Genomic DNA, 23,339 nt, shown 5'->3' with positions numbered 1-23,339 from the left:
CACCTTCCCTCTGCCAGGTATTTGAGACTCTAGGGCCCTGCGTCGCCACCTAACAGATAATATTCTCTACTTCCTCTGCCAGGTATTTGAGACTCTAGGGCCCAGCGGTCCCACTAACAGATAATATTTCTACTTCCTCTGCCAGTATTTGAGACTCTAGGGCCCAGCGGTCGCCACCTACGAGGACATAGTCTCTCTGACAGAGGTGAACTCTGTGTACAAATCGTCCAGGAGTACATGGAGACAGACCTGTGTCAGCTCCTGGAGAGGTCTTCTCTCTGAGGACCACGCCAGACTCTTCATGTACCAGCTGCTGAGAGCCTCAAGTACATCCACTCTGCCAACGTACTGCACAGAGACCTGAAGCCTGCCAACTTGTTCGTCACAGAGACCTGGTGCTGAAGATAGGACTTTGGGCTGGCCCGATCATGGATCCTCACTACTCACACAAGGTAAGAGGCTAAAAGAGACTAGTTAAACTAACATCATTACTGTCTGTAATAACCATGTGATCCTGCCTAGCGTTCTGGCTTTATTGCCCAGAAACCAACTGGGCTAGTCCCTCAGGTGACGCTATCAGCCTATCACACCACACTGCACCGCAGGAAGTCAAGGAGGTATGTAGTTCCTGAAGTCCGCCTCCGTTTCCCTTCCCAGGAAATGCTTCCGCTGAGATAAGGGCCCTGGGAACCAATATTTCCGTTGAGAGGTGGGAGCCGCATCCCATCCCCCCGGTGCTGAGGACAAGATTTAGGCTGTGTGGCGTTGACCACCGGCTGTGTGGCGTTGACCACCAGGCTGTGGTGTAATTGTGCACCAGTTGGGCGTTCGAACTTCAAAGATATGGAAATTAGGCTCAGATGTCTAGCTCTGGGAGAATGTAGGTTGAGGTGGGTCTTTCTCCAGCTGTACACTGCTCCTTGGACAGGACTCGGAGGGGAGAGCAGGGGTCACAGAAGAATGAAAAGGGGTGAGGAGAGAGCTGAGGAGTGGAGTAGTCACCATGCAGCTACAGGTGTCTTAGATTAGTCATCACCAGGGCCTGTCTGGTGTGGGACTCAGCCCTCTCTCTGGCACCGCACAGGATACTCAGGACTTTTACAGTTAGCTAGGCCTCACACTTTCTCACCACACACTGCTCACCCCAAGCCAGAGTCTTTTACAGCTAGGCCACAGCTTCACACCACACAGACCAAAAGCCTGGTTTTAGTGGCTCATATCACAGATCAAGTGTTGACTCGCTACTCTCCAATGACGCATCGCTGAGAACACTCTCTCCTTTGAATAGCAATCGTGCTGGGGACACGGCAGGATACTGGCATTTCCATTTCAGTGTGTGTGTGTGCGCTGCAGGTGCCTGTTTGAAGTTCAAGAGAGATTTTCTCACGATCTTCAGTCTCTGTAGCCAGACACCCCTCCATATTCCCTCCTCTTCCTCCCTCTCCTAGCCCCTATAGCAGCTCTGCTCTGTTTTGCTGTGGGTTTTCCCTATATAAGCAGGTTTTGTTTTGATGACATGGAGGCAAGGGAATGGCCTATTGAGAAGACCCTCTGCTGACGTCAACTCTTTTTGTATTTCTGTGGACTGCAGAAGCTCAAGTGTGTGTGTGTGTGTGTGTGTGTGTGTGTGTGTGTGTGTGTGTGTGTGTGTGTGTGGACCCGCTTCTCTGCATAGAATCACGGCCATTTGGTGCCGCATTCCATGTACCATCCAGAGAGCCTGGACACACACACACAGCCTGAGTGGACGGGGGGGGCAACCACTTGACTCCCTGCCCCTGCCTGCCCAAGCTGCCCTGCTGTTGGGGTAGCTGGCTGGCTCTGCCTCTCTGCATGCTATTTGTACAGCTCACTCTGTCTAAATAAGAACCAGCCCATTTGCAGCAACTAACCTTGGTCTCTTGTGTGGTATATGGCACGATGTAATGCCTGGATACAGCCCTTAGCCGTGGTATATTTGTCATATACCACAAACCCCCGATGTGCCTTATTGCTATTAGAACCTGGTTACTAACGCAATTAGAGCAGTAAAAATGTATGTTTTGTCATACCTGTGGTATACGGTCTGATATACCCCGGCTGTTAGCCAATCAGCATCCAGCTTATATTTTTATATATCCATCTTCAGCTAGACCTACTCCATGTCCTGTGTTGTACATGACCAGAGATGGGCCCTGACTGGCTTAATATGACCAGAGATGGGCCCTGACTGGCTTAATATGACCAGAGATGGGCCCTGACTGGCTTAATATGACCAGAGATGGGCCCTGACTGGCTTAATATGACCAGAGATGGGCCCTGACTGGCTTAATATGACCGAGATGGGCCCTGACTGGCTTAATATGGCCACCATTTGTCTCTGATTGGGTTTAGGTGATTGGGTTCTTATGGAGATTACATTGTCCGTTTCTCAGACTTCCTTTAGGCTCCTATTGAATTTCTCAGAATTTGTCCCATCCCCCCACCCTTAGAAATATTCTAAACTTTGCTAGAGGATTGAGTGGTTCTGTATGTTGAGTGGTTCTGTATGTTGAGTGGTGAGTTTCTCTGAGCCTCCTCAGCCTGCTTCTGTGGGACCCACAGCAGTCAAACACCCGGTGGCCCGCCACCAAGAATGTCTGGAATCCACGTGCAGGCAGGAATCAAGCATCCTGTGCATTTCCCTCCCAGCCAGCCAGCCAGTCAATCATTCCTTTGTCCTGCCTATCGTGGGAGCCTTTCTCCAAGGCTAGAGCTGTTCTCAAGCTGCTAGCGTAGCATAATCATGCCCTGAGGTTAAGCAGGGAACGGGGCTCCGCTGTTACAACCATGTTAGTTTAGCATTTAGCTTAGCGTGCCCTTTGGCTGACTAGACGCATGGGTTGGCAAAAGCATTGCATTTGCGTCCGTTAGCTTAGCATTAGCAATAGCGTCCCTTTCGGCTTAGCACAGTGAGCATGGCAGGGACTCGGCTGGCTGTAGACCAGAGTTAGCTAGCTTAGCAGTTAGCTTAGCTTAAGTGCGCCCTTCAGTGAAGCAGGGCAAGGGGCATGGCTGTGTACTAGCATTAGCTGAGTGATATGACATCTGCTCAGTGAGGCAACTTGACCTCCTATTTACAAGATGTAATCCAACCCTGAAGATTTCTTAATGCAAAATGGCCTTGACATACATACTGAAGGGTTTGTTTATAGGAATATAAATGTTTTATTGAACCCAGTTTTGTTCTAGGAAGTTAGACAAATGAAGACAATAACATGACGGTCTTTTACATGTGAGCAACAAGTGGTTTTGGGGTGTTTTTTTTTAAACCAAGCTAAGTTAGTCATTTTCCAAACAAGTCCTTTTCATCTAAAACTCTGAAAAGACGTTGGTGTGAATGAGACGTATATTCCCGAAAAACCCTCCAGGCCTGTGTGTCATTATGAAGAAACAGCAGAGAGACTGTTAAGGTTGCAGATGGTAGCTGCTTTTGATGTGCAGGTGTACATTTCCTGGAATGTTATAAGGAGAGAGAGGGTGGACTGGGGGGGAGACTGAGAGAGAGGGGGGAGAGATCGTCATTTCACCACCACACATGTTTCCTGCTGTAGCTCGGATCACTCCACCACAGTCCTCCTCCTTGACACACATACTCACGTTGACCCAATTACCCAGCTATAGCAACACACACACAGCGCTCCGCTTGGCTCGCCGCTTCTGCTCCAAGGTTCACAAGGCTTTTAAAACGGCAGGGAAAAAATGACTTGAGTCGTGTGTTTTTCATGTTTTTTAATCAGAGCAACAGCTCTAAAAGAAACCATTCTCTCTAATCAACACGTTTTATTTTGACCCACAAAGCCATGCCTAACACACATCTCCTGGGGATTAAAGCTGTGTATATAAAGCCATGCCTAACACACATCTCCTGGGGATTAAAGCTGTGTGTGTAAAGCCATGCCTAACACACATCTCCTGGGGATTAAAGCTGTGTATATAAGCCATGCCTAACACACATCTCCTGGGGATTAAAGCTGTGTGTATATAAAGCCATGCCTAACACACATCTCCTGGGGATTAAAGCTGTGTGTATAAAGCCATGCCTAACACACATCTCCTGGGGATTAAAGCTGTGTGTATAAAGCCATGCCTAACACACATCTCCTGGGGATTAAAGCTGTGTGTATATAAAGCCATGCCTAACACACATCTCCTGGGGAATAAAGCTGTGTGTATATAAAGCCAAGCCTAACACATCTCCTGGGGATTAAAGCTGTGTGTATATAAAGCCAAGCCTAACACATCTCCTGGGGATTAAAGCTGTGTGTATATAAAGCCATGCCTAACACACATCTGGGGATTAAAGCTGTGTATATAAAGCCATGCCTAACACACATCTCCTGGGGATTAAAGCTGTGTGTGTGTGTGTGTATGTATATGTGTGTATGTATATGTGTGTGTATTGTATATCAGTCCAGTGTGTGTGTGTGTGTGTGTGTATAGCTACTAATCCTCTGTCACCAGGTTCTCTGAGACAACCCTATAGTACTCTACAACTGCTGCCTTCCTCTATTTTCCTCCTCCCCTTCCTCTACACTCCCTTTTCATCCTCCCTCCCTCTCTTCCTCTCCTCACTCCCCCCTTCCTTCCACTGAGGTGTTAGCCACCATCTGAGGACAGAAACATATGATGTATTTTTTTCTCTAAACCACATTGCACAATGAAGCTAAAGTAAAAATGTGAACTATTCTACACAGATAAAGGCTTTACGTAGAGAACCATAGCATGGCTGTACTTCCTGTCTTGAATGGAAGACCCACAGTCTGGTTAGTGAGAACAGCACAGCGCTCAGTGAGTGGAAACAGGTTTTCTCTCTGTCCACACACTGGGCTAGATAACACTGCCTCTCTGACTGTGTGCAAACCTGTGGCTTTGGTCTGGTCTGGAGAAATGACTTACTGTGTCACTCCGGCTGTCAGGGGTGTGTGTGTGTGACGTGTATGAATTCCTCCTGAAATGAGTTAGGCAAAGCACTAGCTAGAATGTTCACTTGTGGTAATCTGCTGTGGATTCTCAGAACTTCTTTCATCTACACTTCTTATGCAACATTACGGGCAGGCTACCATGCTGGTTGTTGCTAAATCTCTGACTACAGTTGTCTGACTGCTGGGAACTGCTTGGAGTTTCCCATTTGTGATTAGTGTATTGACTGATTTCATGACATTCTGCTGCTGGTTGAGCTGGCAGACTGTTCTGGCTGGCTGGTTTTCTGACTGCCCTTCAGTGCTTAAAAGCTGTTGATGCAAGAGAGACATCTACCCATTTCTAAATATACCCACCCAGCCAACCTGGCCTTGGTGTGCTTAGAATATCCACCAGCTTTTATTGACAGATCATTTCTCATCTCTACATCTAGATCATTCTGTCATTCAACCTAGATCATTTCCAGTTGGTCCACATGTCCCGTGGCCCGCTAGCTGAGCCTTGTTGGGCCCGCTAGCCTTTGAAGCCTTGTTGGCCCCCGCTAGCTGAGCCTTGTTGGCCCGCTAGCTGAGCCTTGTTGGCCCGCTAGCTGAGCCTTGTTGGCACGCTAGCTGAGCCTTGTTGGCCAGGCCCTAGCTGAGCCTTGTTGTCCCGTGGCCCGCTAGCTGAGCCTTGTTGTCCCGTGGCTCGCTAGCTGAGCCTTGTTGTCCCGTGGCCCGCTAGCTGAGCCTTGTTGGCCCGCTAGCTGAGCCTTGTTGGCCCGCTAGCTGAGCCTTGTTGGCCCGCTAGCTGAGCCTTGTTGGCCCGCTAGCTGAGCCTTGTTGGCCCGCTAGCTGAGCCTTGTTGGCCCGCTAGCTGAGCCTTGTTATGAGCTGAAGACATTAGACTGTTTAGTGTGGGACTATCCTACCTGAGCTAATTCATTGATTTATTGGTATGTCCATAATAAAGGAGGCCATGCTTACAGACTGGTGTTCATTACATTTAGAAGGTCAGCACAACCTGTGTGCTTGTCAAAATTGTATAATGATATTCTGATTGACACACACGGGGTGTGTGTGTGTGTGTGAGTGAGTGAGCCTTTCTAGCGACAGAGACCGAAACAGCCAGCTCACCACTCTGACGTAGCAGGGAACCAAACAGAAGAAAATGAAACCCAACGGGGAGGGACCTACCTGAATTTGTCCAATAGAAACTTGTTTTCATTGCAAAATGTTTACCGTTTGGATTAAATGGTTTCATTTGCGAAATGTTTTCGACTAATGATTTCTCCCCAGGTCAGAGGGTGTTGTTTTAACGCTGTAACACACACACGCACACACACATCCCACAGCATGGGACCTTGTGGGGATCTATAATTGATTTCCATTCAAAATCCTATTTTCCTTAACTGCTAACCCTTAAGCTTAAAAAAGCCTTTGTCCTTGTGTGTGTGATCTTGTTTTACTGTCCTTGTGGGGACTTTTTGAGGATGGAAGAACAAGACAGGGCACTGGTTTGGTGGGTGCCTTTTGTGTTGCAGGGCCTGAGGGCAGACTGGCAGGCAGCGTATTGTTGCTGACTCTACTGTCCCGGAAGTACAGATTGGTGTGTGTGTGTGAGAGAGGCAGGGGGATTATCCTGCTCTATGTGGCTGCTGACTGGGCCTGTGCATGTGTCCTCCCTCTTTCTCTCCCTTTTTTCTCCTTTCTGTATTTTCTCTCCCTTTTCATCTGTCCATTTTTGTGCGGCCAGGGGCCAGGCTGTAGCGGCCAGGCTGTAGCGGCCAGGGCCAGGCTGTAGCTGCAGGGGCCAGGCTGTAGCTGCAGGGGCCAGGCTGTAGCGGCCAGGGGCCAGGCTGTAGCGGCCAGGGGCCAGGCTGTAGCGGCCAGGGGTCAGGCTGTAGCGGCCAGGGGTCAGGCTGTAGCGGCCAGGGGCCAGGCTGTAGTTGGAGGAGTGGGTGGGTTGGATTGAGCTCTGGGACAAACGTACGTGTATCTCCTATCGTCACTGAGGATACTGCAGGCAGGTCTAATGTGACAGGGCCCGAGCAGAGCTTTAGGAGCTTTGATCTACCAGGGTGGGTGACTGGCCGCTGGGTAACAGAAACAAACAGCGACGGTGGCTGTCTCCCAAATGGCAGCCTATTCCCTTTACAGTGGCAACTACCTGGTGACCAGGGTCCATGTAGGGAATAGGGAGCCAAAGGGGAAGCGTCCAGAAGCAGCTTGTTCTGTGATACAGCTTTGATGAGTCTGCTTCTCAACCATTAAGAGGTTCGTTAACTGAATTGCAGTTAAACAGGATCAATGGTGCTTTTGAATCATCCAAGCCTGGAACACACACACACATACACACTGACAGTAACCAGTAGGATGACAACTGTTTCATTAATATAAATAAACTAGTAGAGCTATGGGTCTGTGTTTTAGGTGTATCTCATAAGAGCTGATAAAACCAGTTCAGTCACATTCGGTTTATTCATTTCTGAACAACACACACACCACACAGAGGGGAGGGAGGGAGGGGTTGAGTCATTCTGACAAGAGGGAGGGAGGGAGGGAGGGAGGGGTTGAGTCATTCTGAACAGAGAGGGAGGGAGGGAGGAGGGAGGGTTTGAGTCATTCTGAACAGAGAGGGAGGGTCCTATGAATTCAGGTTTATCAGGCTCTTGCTTCCCATTCAACTCTTTTTAGTGTGCACTTCTCACTAAAGCCTTGTTAACTCAACTCACCCTCCCCTTTTCCTCTCTCCCTCCCTCTCCAGGGTCATCTTTCTGAGGGCTTGGTGACTAAATGGTACCGGTCTCCTCGCCTGCTGCTCTCCCCTAACAATTACACCAAGGCCATTGACATGTGGGCTGCTGGATGCATCTTCGCCGAGATGCTCACCGGGAAAACGCTCTTCGCAGGTCAGTCAAGCACAGACTCACACTGGTGACCTGTGAGGCAGGTGACTGCCACTGAGCTATGGGGCAGAAATGTAGGCCACAGGCTTCATGGCACGTGGGTTCTGGCAGAGCTCACACACCTCACACTCTGACTGACATGGCGTAACTGATATGGGGCAGACAGTGAAGTGGTGCCACGGGGGTATGGATATGGTGCTGCTTGTCTATATCGGTGTTAACTCTTGGGGGGGTGTAACCTTGAAAGCTAGCTAGCTAACTGAGGTAACTTTGGGAGTTGGCTAGCTAACGAGGTAACTTTGGGAGTTGGCTAGCTAAACTGAGGTACTTTGGGAGTTGGCTAGCTAACTGAAGGTAACTTTGGGAGTTTGGCTAGCTAAACTGAGGTAAACCTGGGGAGTTGGCTAGCATACAAACTGAGGTAACCTGGGGAGTTGGCTAGCTAAACTGAGGTACCCGGGGAAGTTGGCCTAGCTCACTGAGGTAACCCGGGGAGTGGCTAGCTAAACTGACGGTAACCCGGGAGTTGGGCTGGCTAACCTGCAGGTAACCCGGGGAGTTGGCTGGACTAAACTGAGGTAAACTGGGGGAGTGGGGCTAGCTAAACTGAGGTAACTCCGGGAGTTTGGCTAGCAAACTGAGTGTAACCCGGGGAGGTGGCTAGCTAAACTGAGGTAACCCGGGGAGGTGGCTGGCCTAACCTGAGGTACCCGGGGAGTTGGCTGGCTAACCTGAGGTACACGGGGGGAGTTGGCTAGCTAAACTGAGGGCTAAACTTTGGGAGTTTGGCTAGCTAAACTGAGGTAACCTGGGGAGTTGGCTAGCTAAACTGAGGTAACCTGGGGAGTTGGCTAGCTAAACTGAGGTAACCCGGGGAGGTGGCTAGCTAAACTGAGGTAACCCGGGAGGTGGCTAGCTAAACTGAGGTAACCCGGGAGGTGGCTGGCTAACCTGAGGTAACCTGGGGAGTTGGCTAGCTAACCTGAGGTAACCTGGGGAGTTGGCTGGCTAACCTGAGGTAACCTGGGGAGTTGGCTGGCTAAACTGAGGTAACTTTGGGAGTTGGCTGGCTAACCTGAGGTAACTTTGGGAGTTGGCTGGCTAAACTGAGGTAACTTTGGGAGTTGGCTGGCTAAACTGAGGTAACTTTGGGAGTTGGCTGGCTAACCTGAGGTAACTTTGGGAGTTGGCTGGCTAACCTGAGGTAACTTTGGGAGTTGGCTCTAACCTGAGGTAACTTTTGGGAGTTGGCTGGCTAACCTGAGGTAACTTTTGGGAGTTGGCTGCTAACCTGAGGTAACTTTTGGGAGTTGGCTGGCTAACCTGAGGTAACTTTTGGGAGTTGGCTGGCTAACCTGAGGTAACTTTTGGGAGGTTGGCTGGCTAACCTGAGGTAACTTTTGGGAGTTGGCTGGCTAACTGACTGAATCTTGTGCTTAGTGACCAGACAGAGAAGCATCAGGTCCTATTTTAGTCTTTGGTATCACTCACTCGACCGGGGGATCAAACCATACCAACCTTTCAATCTCATGGTGGACATTACCACAAGGCCAATGAGTTGGTGATCCGACAGTTGGGTGTAAACAAACCCCTGTGTTAATCCTGTAATAACCTGTGTCCTCCTGTGTTTTTTAATCCTGTTTTGAACGGGTGTTCTGCAGGAGCACATGAGCTGGAGCAGATGCAGCTGATCTGGAGTCCATCCCTGTGCTGAGAGAAGAGGACAGGCAGGAGTTACACAGTGTTTCCCCGTCTTCATACACGTGACATGTCCCAGCCGCCCAAACCCACTTGGTCAAGCTACTGCCTGACGTCAGCCCACTGGTGAGTCAAGACACACACACGCAGTCGTGTAGACACATACACGGTGACATGTCCCAGCTACAACAACCCACTGGCCAAGCTACTGCCTGACGTCAGCCCACAGCTTGAGATCTAGACACAAATTCACACTCGTGACGTACAAACACACACTGGACAAACAGATGGCTGACATCATACCACCAGGTGAACACACACAAACTAACACACTCCTATTCTATACCATATGGTAAATGCTCCTCTTCCCTTCCAGCCCTGGATTTCCTGCCAAAAGATCCTGACCTTTAACCCCATGGACCGTCTGACAGCAGAAGAAGCCCTCAGCCCACCCTACATGTCTGACTACTCCTTCCCCCTGGACGAACCCGTCTCCCTGCACCCCTTCCACATAGAGGATGAGGTGGATGATATCTTACTGATGGACCAGGGTCACAGCCACACCTGGGACAGGTACATGGAGACATACTGTAGGACTGTAGGACATACTTACAACTGGGTTCCATAGCTAGCTAGTTATAGAAGAGGATTTCTTTACTGTGGATGTCAAACTCAGGGGTTTGTGCTTGGGTTGTCTTAACCCTTTATCTCCCTCCTGCCATCAGGTACCATGACAGCCAGCTTTCAGAAGGGGACTGGCACCTCCACACCCACAGCACTCTGGACACTGACGAGGTACAGGTGGACCCTCGGGCTCTGTCTGACCAAACTGACGAGGAGGAGGTCCAGGTACGGAGAGAAACACACACACACACACACACACACACACACACACCTTCCTCAAGTCACCACTCTAACCCCTGTCCCTCCTACCCCTCCAGGTGGACCCTCGTAAGTATGCAGACGGAGGACCGGGAGTTCCTGGACGATCCTTCCTACGGCTACTCCTCCCTCTTGCACATCCCGAACGCTCCGTGGCCCGACCCCGATGACGAACACTCGACCTTCACCACGAGAACAAGTACTGTGACCCTGGAGTGTTCCCACACCTGTAACTACAAGGTGGTGTCTCCATCCTATCTGGATAACCTGATCTGGAGGGACAGGCGAAGGTCAACCACTACTACGAGCCCAAGCTCATTATAGATCTGTCCAACTGGAAGGAGCAGCAGAGTAAAGAGAAACAGGCTCAGGCTGCAGGCAGAGACAAGGAGCACAAGGCCCAGAAGAGCAGTGTGAGAAGAACGCCTGGTGAAGGCTCAGATGGTTCTACAGGTAGAGAAGGGCCCCCGTGGAGAAGGACTCCCAGCAAGAGAAGAACCAGGACCCAGACTACTCAACAGAATCAAGGCTTTGACCTTTGACTCCTTCATCGCCGGCACCATTCAAACTGAGCCTGCAAAACGGAGCCCAGCGACGTGGGACTCCTGGGGACGTGGGCCTCCTGAGCGAGGTGGGAGTGGGCCTCCTGAGCGAGGTGGGCCTCCTGAACGAGCTCAACTCGTCTGTGTCCCAGCCTGGAGGCTCCGCGGTCAGGCTCCATGTCCAAAACCATCAGCCAGGAGAAGGAGGAGAAGTGTCTGGTGAACTTTGCTCAGGTCAGCATCACCGTGGGGACCGCTGGGTCTGGGGCGCGTCCCGCCACCCCTGGAGAGCTTCGGAGGGGGGGGAGAGGGTGGAGGAGCGGAGAGGTGGGGTCCTGACGGACGGGGCGGGCGCTGGGACGTTGGGAAGAGGAGCAGCTCCAGAAGGACAAGCTCCTACACCAGCTACCTGGACAGACTGTTCAGCAGGAAGGACGAGGGGCAGCGGGGAGACTGCTGCTAGCGCCGCCGACACCCCAGAACCTGAGCCTCGGATGTGGGAGGGAGAGGGAACGGGGACGAGGGGGGCTTCCTGGCGCGGAGCGGAGAATCATGTTTAACATGCAGCTGGACTCTCTGGCGCTGCCGGGGTTCGACGCTACGACCGATGTGCCGCTCAAATCCATCCAGGCCTCCCTCGCTCCCTCCACGGTCAAATGCTCGCCGCAGATCGCCCAACACAACCTACAGCAGCTTCTTCAAGCATCTAATAACAACCCAAACGATACAATACCATGCTCCTCACAGTGCAAGATCTCTAGGCTGGTTCTGTTGTCCTTGTATTTTTATTTCATTATGATAGTAATGTTATTTTACTTGAATCATTTCATACCTTATCGTATGGCTCCTTTTAAAATCTAAACTTTTATTTGTATTTTTTAGTTGTAGGAGTTAAAGGTAAAATAGACTGGGTTGAAAGTTGCTAACAGATCAAACGTCAGAGTTATTACCTCGGGTCACTGGGCCTACCTGAGTTGATCTCCCCAGTTATCCCTCAGCATCCACAAACTGCGCAGCATTTACACTGCACACTGAGTACTGTAGACTAAAGGAGAGAAGGAAAGGGGAAGAGATAAGAAAGGTGAGAATTGGATAGGAGATAGAGGATATGAGAAGTGGTGCTATGCTAGCGAACAGCCCTGTTCATCCTGCAGCCTTCCCCTGAGCTCATCACTGATCTAAGACCTGGCTGAATAAGTGAAAGGAAAAGTTTGCACCCTATTACTTAAACCCATCTGACCCTCGTAGATCAGTAAATGTGGTCACACAGGATAGATGTATAGAAATCACAGCTTGTATCTGCCATTCTGGTGTCTGTGACGCATGGCCAGTGCCATTGAGGATATCTCTATTTAAAGTAGTATATTTCTTCTTCTTTTGATGTTTGAAGAGTGTAACGCTATATTGGTGACTTACCGCCACCTGCAGTCTCGAGTCTTGAACCAAATCGGTTATTCTTTATTGGTGGCCACTAGATGGGGTCATATAGCTTAAGCCATTTACAAACTAGGCAAAGACAATTTGAAGAAGACAATGCTCAGCTCATCGGCTGATTGCTCCCACACCCTAGGAATCCCACCCAGTTCAATACTTTAAAATGGTGGAAGCCCTCAATGGAAATAGTCCATGGCAAAAAAACAGGTTATTTCCAGTAATGATCTCTACATCTCCATGGGAGGAAGGATAAATATCTTACAGGCCAATGTGATAAGATTGAGGGCATTGTGTACTAAAGGGAGGAGGTGTATTGTGGGAGACGTAGTCATACTGACATCACCACCGCTGTAGGTCTTTTCATTGGGGGGGGGGGGGCAGGGCTTTTATTTGAAAATGTACTTTAATTATTTTTACCAGATTGTTTAATTATTTCTGTATAATTTCCCAAAAGAGGCTTCCTGAAACCCCCTCATTTCATCCTGTAGTTTTCTTTGACACATGATTGCCAGCAGCGAACCATTACAACCTGGACCTTTTGTAAATGTGTTATCTACCTCAAGGTAACAAGCAGCGAGAGACATTCGAAGCCGCACTAGTGCTTTACACACACACCACACACACACACTACCATCCTCATATATATACAACACACACACACCACACACACACACACTACATCCTCATATATACACACACACACACCACACACACCACTACCATCCTCATATATACACACACACACACACACACACACTACCATCCTCATACACACACACACACTACCATCCTCATATATATATACACACACACACACTACCATCCTCATACACACACACACACACACTACCATCCTCATATACACACACACACACACACACACACACACACAGCACACTACCATCCTCATACACACACACACACACACTACCATCCTCATCCTCACACACACACACACACACACACTACCATCCTCATACACACCACACACACACACACACACACTACCATCCTCATATATGCACACACACACACACACACTACCATCCTCACACACACACACACACACACACACACTACCATCCTCATACACATTGCATTGACATAGTGACCTTTTCTGTTTTGACAGTTGTGTTTCCATTATTTATTTCTAGCAGATATTTATTTGAACGGGACAACGTGTTATTTCAATGTAACTGTTCTGGACACCGAGGCGTTGGACGAGAGGGACGGGGGAGTGAGATGGAAGGACATCCATTTTTCATTGTGTCACTATGGTGACTCATTTAGTTATGGTAGGATGCAAGTTAATAATGAATTCATCTGTTTAAGTTATAGAAGCTTTCCATTTTCAATCATTTGTCATTATTTTTATTATAGGTGCATTCTGTTTTTTTGTGGGGGGGGGCTGCTTCCTGAGAAGCGCCTAAGTCTTAATTTTTTTAAATCTAAATGTAAATTGTTAAAATCGTGTGCATGGAAGAAACAGGAGGTACATTAAAACGAAGTTAATGGTGTACATCATTACATTTAATTGTGTTTTTATTACATATTTAAGTTTCCAAGCATGATACGAGGAAGTTCTGAAGGTGTAGCATGTACAACATGAGGACATTAGTTTTTGCCTTAAAGCTGCCTCTCCATTTTGTAATAATCGGTTCCCCTGTTCTATGAAATATCTCATTTAATAAACATGACCAGGCAAACCATTGGACTGTCTTGTGCTTTCTTCTCTGTTTTAGAAAGGATTGAACCAGTTTGTTTCAAAGACAACTGTTGAAAAAGCACTATGGACAAACACATCTTCATGCATCCTCTCCTGTCTCCCTTCTCTCGTTCCTCCCTCTCCTGTCTCCCTTCTCTCTCTCTCTCTTCTCTCTCTCTCCTCCCTCCTCCTGTCTCCTTCTCTCTCTCGTCTCCTCCCTCTCCTGTCTCCCTTCTCTCTCTCTCTCTCTCCTCTCTCTCCTGTCTCCCTTCTCTCTCTCTCCTCTCCTCTCTCTTCTCCCTTCTCTCTCTTCTCCCTTCTCTCTCTTCTCCCTTCTCTCTCTCCCTCATCTTGTCTCCCTTCTCCTCTCTCCCTCTCTTGTCTCCCTTCTCTCTCGTCCCTCTCCTGTCTCCCTTCTCTCTCTCCTCTCTCTCTCTCCATCTCCTGTCTCCCTTCCTCTCTCGCGGTCTCCCTTTCTCTCTCTCTCTCTCTCCGCCTCCTGTCTCGTCTCCTCTCCTGTCTCGTCTCAGTCTCTCTGCTCCGCTCTCCTGTCTCTTCTCGCGCTCCTCTCCCTCTCCTGTCTCGCTCTCTCTCTCTCCGCCCTCATCCGTCTCTCCTCCTCTCTCCTCTCTCTCGCTCCTCGCGCTGTCTCTCTCTCTACTCTTATCCGCCCTCTCCTGTCGCTCATCATCTCTCCGCCCTCGTCCTGTTCTCTCTCGTCTCTCACGCCTCTCCTGTCCTCTCTCTCCTCTCTGTCTCTCTCTACTCTCCGCTCCTCCATCGGATTCTCTCTCTCCGCCTCTTCCTGTCTCTCTCGTCCGCCCTCCTTCGCTGTCTCTCATCCGCCCTCCTCCTGTCTCCCTCTCTATCTCATCTCTTGCCCTCTCCTCCTGTCTCCCTCCCTCTCTCTCTCATCCGCCCTCTCCTGTATCCCTTCTCTCTGCTCCGCCCTCTCCGTCTCCCTTCTCTCTCTCTCTCTCTCTCCTCCCTCTCCTGTCTCCCCTCTCCTTCCCCTCTCTCTCTCCTCTCTCCCTCCCTCTCCTGTCTCCTGTGTGTAAAGTGCTGACTGCAGTCCCCTATTGTAGGGTCCAGTTTTAGAATGTCCCAGTAGACTGGTTTTATTGCACAGCAACCTTTACACACAGCCACTGAACCAACAGCTACATGTAGCTCTAGCACCCTGTTCCCTATATGGTGCGCTACTTTTTGACCAGAGCCTTATGGGCCAAGGGAACATGGTGCCATTTGGGATGCACATTGACTCTTAGTCTACCCCCTAGGGCCCTGATCTATACCAGCACTCTACCCAGCCCAACACCTCACTAGGACTGGGTTAATGTATCACTGTTGGTATGACTGGTTACAACACCTCACTAGGACTGGGTTAATGTATCACTGTTGGTATGACTGGGTTTATAACTGGTTACAACACCTCACTAGGACTGGGTTAATGTATCACTGTTGGTATGCCTGGGTTTATAACTGGTTACAACACCTCATTAGGATTGGGTTAATCACTGTTGGTATGACTGGTTACAACACCTCACTAGGACTGGGTTAATGTATCAGTTGGTATGCCTGGGTTTAAGACTGGTTATAACACCTCACTAGGACTGGGTTAATGTATCACTGTTGGTATGCCTGGTTACAACACCTCACTAGGACTGGGTTAATGTATCACTGTTGGTATGCCTGGGTTTATAACTGGTTACAACACCTCACTAGGACTGGGTTAATGTATCACTGTTGGTATGACTGGTTACAACACCTCACTAGGGACTGGGTTAATGTATCACTGTTGGTATGCCTGGGTATATGACTGGTTACAACACCTCACTAGGACTGGGTTAATGTGTCACTGTTGGTATGCCTGGGTTTATGACTGTGGTTACAACACCTCACTAGGACTGGGTTAATGTATCACTGTTGGTATGACTGGTTACAACACCTCACTAGGACTGGGTTAATGTATCACTGTTGCTATGCCTGGGTTTATGACTGGTTACAACACCTCACCAGGACTGGGTTAATGTATCACTGTTGGTATGCCTGGTTACAACACCTCACTAGGACTGGGTTAATGTATCACTGTTGGTATGCCTGGTTACAACACCTCACTAGGACTGGGTTAATGTATCACTGTTGGTATGCCTGGGTATATGACTGGTTACAACACCTCACTAGGACTGGGTTAATGTATCACTGTTGGTATGCCTGGGTTTATGACTGGTTACAACACCTCACTAGGACTGGGTTAATGTATCACTGTGGTATGCCTGGGTTTGTGACTGGTTACAACACCTCACCAGGACTGGGTTAATGTATCACTGTTGGTATGCCTGGGTATATGACTGGTTACAACACCTCACTAGGACTGGGTTAATGTATCACTGTTGGTATGACTGGTTACAACACCTCACTAGGACTGGTTTAATGTATCACTGTTGCTATGCCTGGGTTTATGACTGGTTACAACACCTCACTAGGACTGGGTTAATGTATCACTGTTGGTATGCCTGGGTTTATAACTGGTTACAACACCTCACTAGGACTGGTTTAATGTATCACTGTTGGTATGCCTGGTTACAACACCTCACTAGGACTGGGTTAATGTATCACTGTTGGTATGCCTGGGTTTATGACTGTGGTTACAACACCTATTCCCACTTGGCCTAACAGTTCCGGAACACTGGCATAGTGCTGGCTATTCCTCCTTTGTTGTTATAGTAACAACTCATCAGTCTACACTCTGCTAGGCAGAGCCATATATTTACAACTGCCTCCTGTTTCAGTCTGGCCCAAGTTCTTATGCAGTAGTTCAGCCAGGTAGCCTGAGAGTTTCGGTCTGACCTGTTTCATATCCAGGGTTGTAAATGAAATGTGTCCTGAATTTGCTGTCATTTACAGTGCGGTTCTGAACTTGACACCCTTGAAAAAGATGACCAATAATGACTTAAGTGTGACCTTTTGACCCTCTCTAACTTTCTCACTCTTATTCACACTTCATTCAGGATTCTATCTAATTGACATAAGTATTCACATCCCTGAGTCAATACTTTGTAGAAGCAGCTTTGGCTGCGATTACAGCTGTGAGTCTTTCTGAGTAAGTCTCTTAGACCTTATTATTTCACACCTGGATAAAGCAACATTGGCACATTTTATTATTTTCAACATTTTTCAAGCTCTGTCAAATTGGTTGTTGATCATTGCTAGACAACCATTTTATGGTCTTGCTGTAGATTTATGGCTAAACTGCCACTCAGGAATATTCAATGTCTTTTTGTTAAGCAAGTACAGTTTAGATTCAGCCTTGTTTTTTAGGTTACTGTCCTGCTGAAAGGTGAATTCATCTCACATTGTGGAAAGCAGACTGAACCAGGTTTTCCTCTAGGATTTTTGCCTGTGCTTAGGTCCATTCAGTTTCTTTTTCATCCTGAAAAACTTCCCAGTCCTTACAAGCATACCCATAACATGATGCAGCCACCACTATGCTTGAAAATATGGAGAGTATTACTCCGTAATGTGTTGTATTGGATTTGCCCTAACATAAGGCTTTATATTCAGGACAAAAAGTGAATTGCTTTGCCACATTTTGCAGTATTACTTTAGTGTCTTGTTGCAAACAGGAGGCATGTTTTGGAATATTTTTATTTTGTACAGGCTTCCTCCTTTTCACTCTGTCAATTAGATTAGTATTGTGGAGTACTTACAATGTTGATCCATCCTCAGTTTTCTCCAATCCCAGCCATTAAACTGTTTAAAAGTCACCATTGGTGTCATGGTGAAATCCCTGAGCGGTTTCCTTCCTTTCCAGCAACTGAGTTAGGAAGGACACCTGTATCTTTGTAGTGACTGGGTGTATTGATGCACCAACTAAAGTGTAATTATTAACTTTACCATGATCAAAGGGATATTCAATGTCTGCTTTTTTTCTTTTTTTTACCGATCTGCCAATAGGTGCCCTTCTTTGCGAGGCATTGGAAAACCTCCCTGGTGTTTGTGGTTGAATCTGTTTGAAATTCACTGCTTGACTGAGAGACCTTACTGATAATTGTATGTGTGGTGTACAGAGATGAGGTATTCATTCATGTTAAACACTATTATTGTACACAATGAGTCCATGCAACTTATGTGACGTGTTAAGCACATTTTACTCATGAACTTATTTAGGCTTACCATAACAAAGGGGTTGAATACTTATTGACTCGACATTTCAGCTTTAAAACGTTTTATTCATTTGTAAAAATGTCTAAAAACATAATTTCTCTTTGACGTTATGGGGTATTGTGTGTAGGCCAGTGACAATTTTTGGGGTAATTTCATACATTTTAAATTCAGGCTGTAACAACAAAAAGTCAAGGGGTGTGAATATTTTGACGGCACTGTATCTCACGATAGATTTTGGGGCCCGAGTAAGTCCTCTTGCTTCACCTCTTCATCTCTGATACAAGGTCAGATATTTTTGAATCGGCAGTTTTGAAACGCCATTATGAACAGAACAGGGTCCTGTCTGGCTCAGTTGGTAGAGCATTGCTCTACCTGATTTCCACTTTGGATGAAAGCGTCTCCTAAATGACTAACCCACCTGAAGTTGACCCGTCTCAGGTGAAGGGCTGGACTTGCACTAATAATGTCTGGGATTCAGAGAGGGTAAGCTGATCCTAGGTCAACTCTTACCAGAGTATGAGAGACACACATTCACCAGAATTGTAGGTAGATACGTCATTGCTTACACAACTTTAGCCAACTTCTCCCTCGAGACAGCTCCATGCTGCCTGGTCTGATATCACTAGCTGTCTGTTGTCAGTAGATAACTAGTTAACCCCAAAGCATTCCTGACACTTGGCCAACTTCTCCCTCGAGACAGCTCCATGCTGCCTGGTCTGATGTCAGTAGATAACTAGTTAAACCCCAAAGCATTCCTGACACTAGGCCAACTTCTCCCTCGAGACAGCTCCATGCTGCCTGGTCTGATGTCAGTAGATAACTAGTTAACCCCAAAGCATTCCTGACACTAGGCCAACTTCTCCCTCGAGACAGCTCCATGCTGCCTGGTCTGATGTCAGTAGATAACTAGTTAACCCCAAAGCATTCCTGACACTAGGCCAACTTCTCCCTCGAGACAGCTCCATGCTGCCTGGTCTGATGTCAGTAGATAACTAGTTAACCCCAAAGCATTCCTGACACTAGGCCAACTTCTCCCTCGAGACAGCTCCATGCTGCCTGGTCTGATGTCAGTAGATAACTAGTTAACCCCAAAGCATTCCTGACACTAGGCCAACTTCTCCCTCGAGACAGCTCCATGCTGCCTGGTCTGATGTCAGTAGATAACTAGTTAACCCCAAAGCATTCCTGACACTAGGCCAACTTCTCCCTCGAGACAGCTCCATGCTGCCTGGTCTGATGTCAGTAGATAACTAGTTAACCCCAAAGCATTCCTGACACTAGGCCAACTTCTCCCTCGAGACAGCTCCATGCTGCCTGGTCTGATGTCAGTAGATAACTAGTTAACCCCAAAGCATTCCTGACACTAGGCCAACAGCGCCCTTTCTCTCTCTCTTTCCTGGAAGACCAATTAAAACCAACGTGGCAATATTAGCGCCGGGTGGAAATGGCAGCTAAGGCTTCCTTCTAGTAAGGGGCTAAAATAACTCCAATGGGCTGAGTGCAGGTAGGATGTGGCCAAAGTAGGAGGACATTTGGTTACTAAAATCTTACATGGATAACCTAAGAGCAGAATTCTGACTTATCTCCAAGTCTCACTTTGACATCAATCTCTGACTTGAACTCTTAGTACACATTTATCTGTCTTCATAATGTGAAATGTTTATGATGCTTCCTTAAATGTCATCTATCTGCCCATGGACTACAGAAGAAAACTAGCCAGCTGGCAAAATCTAACACTTTTACAGAAATGTTCATTAGATAAATATATTTGTTTACCCAGCAGGCCATTTGGTGGGTGATGTTTACTGTTTTGGCACTACTAATTCCAGAACACTACAGTACAGGCAAGCTATCCATTTAGTTCCAGAACACGACAGTACAGGCAAGCTATCCATTTAGTTCCAGAACACTACAATACAGGCAAGCTATCCATTTAGTTCCAGAACACTACAGTACAGGCAAGCTATCCATTTAGTTCCAGAACACTACAGTACAGGCAAGCTATCCATTTAGTTCCAGAACACTACAATACAGGCAAGCTATCCATTTAGTTCCAGAACACTACAGTACAGGCAAGCTATCCATTTAGTTCCAGAACACTACAGTACAGGCAAGCTATCCATTTAGTTCCAGGACACTACAATACAGGCAAGCTATCCATTTAGTTCCAGGACATCTGCAATACAGGCAAGCTATCCATTTAGTTCCAGGACACTACAATACAGGCAAGCTATCCATTTAGTTCAAGAACACTACAGTACAGGCAAGCTATCCATTTAGTTCCAGGACACTACAATACAGGCAAGCTATCCATTTAGTTCCAGAACACTACAGTACAGGCAAGCTATCCATTTAGTTCCAGAACACTACAATACAGGCAAGCTATCCATTTAGTTCCAGGACACTACAATACAGGCAAGCTATCCATTTAGTTCAAGAACACTACAGTACAGGCAAGCTATCCATTTAGTTCCAGAACACTACAATACAGTACAGGCAAGCTATCCATTTAGTTCCAGAACACTACAGTACAGGCAAGCTATCCATTTAGTTCCAGAACACTACAGTACAGGCAAGCTATCCATTTAGTTCCAGGACACTACAATACAGGCAAGCTATCCATTTAGTTCCAGGACATCTGCAATACAGGCAAGCTATCCATTTAGTTCCAGGACACTACAATACAGGCAAGCTATCCATTTAGTTCAAGAACACTACAGTACAGGCAAGCTATCCATTTAGTTCCAGGACACTACAATACAGGCAAGCTATCCATTTAGTTCCAGAACACGACAGTACAGACAAGCTATCCATTTAGTTCCAGAACACTACAATACAGGCAAGCTATCCATTTAGTTCCAGGACACTACAATACAGGCAAGCTATCCATTTAGTTCAAGAACACTACAATACAGGCAAGCTATCCATTTAGTTCCAGAACACGACAGTACAGGCAAGCTATCCATTTAGTTCCAGAACACTACAATACAGGCAAGCTATCCATTTAGTTCCAGAACACTACAGTACAGGCAAGCTATCCATTTAGTTCCAGAACACTACAGTACAGGCAAGCTATCCATTTAGTTCCAGAACACTATAATACAGGCAAGCTATCCATTTAGTTCCAGAACACTACAGTACAGGCAAGCTATCCATTTAGTTCCAGAACACTACAGTACAGGCAAGCTATCCATTTAGTTCCAGGACACTACAATACAGGCAAGCTATCCATTTAGTTCCAGGACATCTGCAATACAGGCAAGCTATCCATTTAGTTCCAGGACACTACAATACAGGCAAGCTATCCATTTAGTTCAAGAACACTACAGTACAGGCAAGCTATCCATTTAGTTCCAGGACACTACAATACAGGCAAGCTATCCATTTAGTTCCAGAACACGACAGTACAGACAAGCTATCCATTTAGTTCCAGAACACTACAATACAGGCAAGCTATCCATTTAGTTCCAGGACACTACAATACAGGCAAGCTATCCATTTAGTTCAAGAACACTACAGTACAGGCAAGCTATCCATTTAGTTCCAGAACACTACAATACAGTACAGGCAAGCTATCCATTTAGTTCCAGAACACTACAGTACAGGCAAGCTATCCATTTAGTTCCAGAACACTACAGTACAGGCAAGCTATCCATTTAGTTCCAGGACACTACAATACAGGCAAGCTATCCATTTAGTTCCAGGACATCTGCAATACAGGCAAGCTATCCATTTAGTTCCAGGACACTACAATACAGGCAAGCTATCCATTTAGTTCAAGAACACTACAGTACAGGCAAGCTATCCATTTAGTTCCAGGACACTACAATACAGGCAAGCTATCCATTTAGTTCCAGAAACACGACAGTACAGACAAGCTATCCATTTAGTTCCAGAACACTACAATACAGGCAAGCTATCCATTTAGTTCCAGGACACTACAATACAGGCAAGCTATCCATTTAGTTCAAGAACACTACAGTACAGGCAAGCTATCCATTTAGTTCCAGAACACTACAATACAGTACAGGCAAGCTATCCATTTAGTTCCAGAACACTACAGTACAGGCAAGCTATCCATGTAGTTCCAGAACACTACAGTACAGGCAAGCTATCCATTTAGTTCCAGGACACTACAGTACAGGCAAGCTATCCATTTAGTTCCAGAACACTACAGTACAGGCAAGCTATCCATTTAGTTCCAGAACACTACAGTACAGGCAAGCTATCTATTTAGTTCCAGAACACTACAATACAGGCAAGCTATCCATTTAGTTCCAGACACTACAGTACAGGCAAGCTATCCATTTAGTTCCAGAACACTACAGTACAGGCAAGCTATCCATTTAGTTCCAGAACACTACAGTACAGGCAAGCTATCCATTTAGTTCCAGAACACTACAGTACAGGCAAGCTATCCATTAGTTCCAGAACACTACAATACAGGCAAGCTATCCATTTAGTTCCAGAACACGACAGTACAGGCAAGCTATCCATTTAGTTCCAGAACACGACAGTACAGGCAAGCTATCCATTTAGTTCCAGAACACTACAATACAGTACAGGCAAGCTATCCATTTAGTTCCAGAACACTACAGTACAGGCAAGCTATCCATTTAGTTCCAGAACACTACAGTACAGGCAAGCTATCCATTTAGTTCCAGGACACTACAGTACAGGCAAGCTATCCATTTAGTTCCAGAACACTACAGTACAGGCAAGCTATCCATTTAGTTCCAGAACACTACAGTACAGGCAAGCTATCCATTTAGTTCCAGAACACTACAGTACAGGCAAGCTATCCATTTAGTTCCAGAACACTACAATACAGGCAAGCTATCCATTTAGTTCCAGAACACTACAGTACAGGCAAGCTATCCATTTAGTTCCAGAACACTACAGTACAGGCAAGCTATCCATTTAGTTCCAGAACACTACAATACAGGCAAGCTATCCATTTAGTTCCAGAACACTACAATACAGGCAAGCTATCCATTTAGTTCCAGAACACTACAATACAGGCAAGCTATCCATTTAGTTCCAGAACACTACAGTACAGGCAAGCTATCCATTTAGTTCCAGG

General features: G+C 47.1%; 1 pseudogene; it reads left to right on the top strand.

The window, feature by feature from the left end:
* The window catches only part of LOC115167434 (mitogen-activated protein kinase 6-like), a 28,253-nt pseudogene that overhangs the window by 393 nt on the left and 4,521 nt on the right, over window positions 1-23,339 (top strand).

The sequence above is a fragment of the Salmo trutta genome, chromosome 29 (genome assembly GCF_901001165.1).
Source record: "Salmo trutta chromosome 29, fSalTru1.1, whole genome shotgun sequence".
Classification (NCBI taxonomy): Eukaryota; Metazoa; Chordata; class Actinopteri; order Salmoniformes; family Salmonidae; genus Salmo; species Salmo trutta.
The sequence above is the reverse complement of the archived record's forward strand: the minus strand, read 5'-3'. Positions and strand labels throughout refer to the sequence as shown.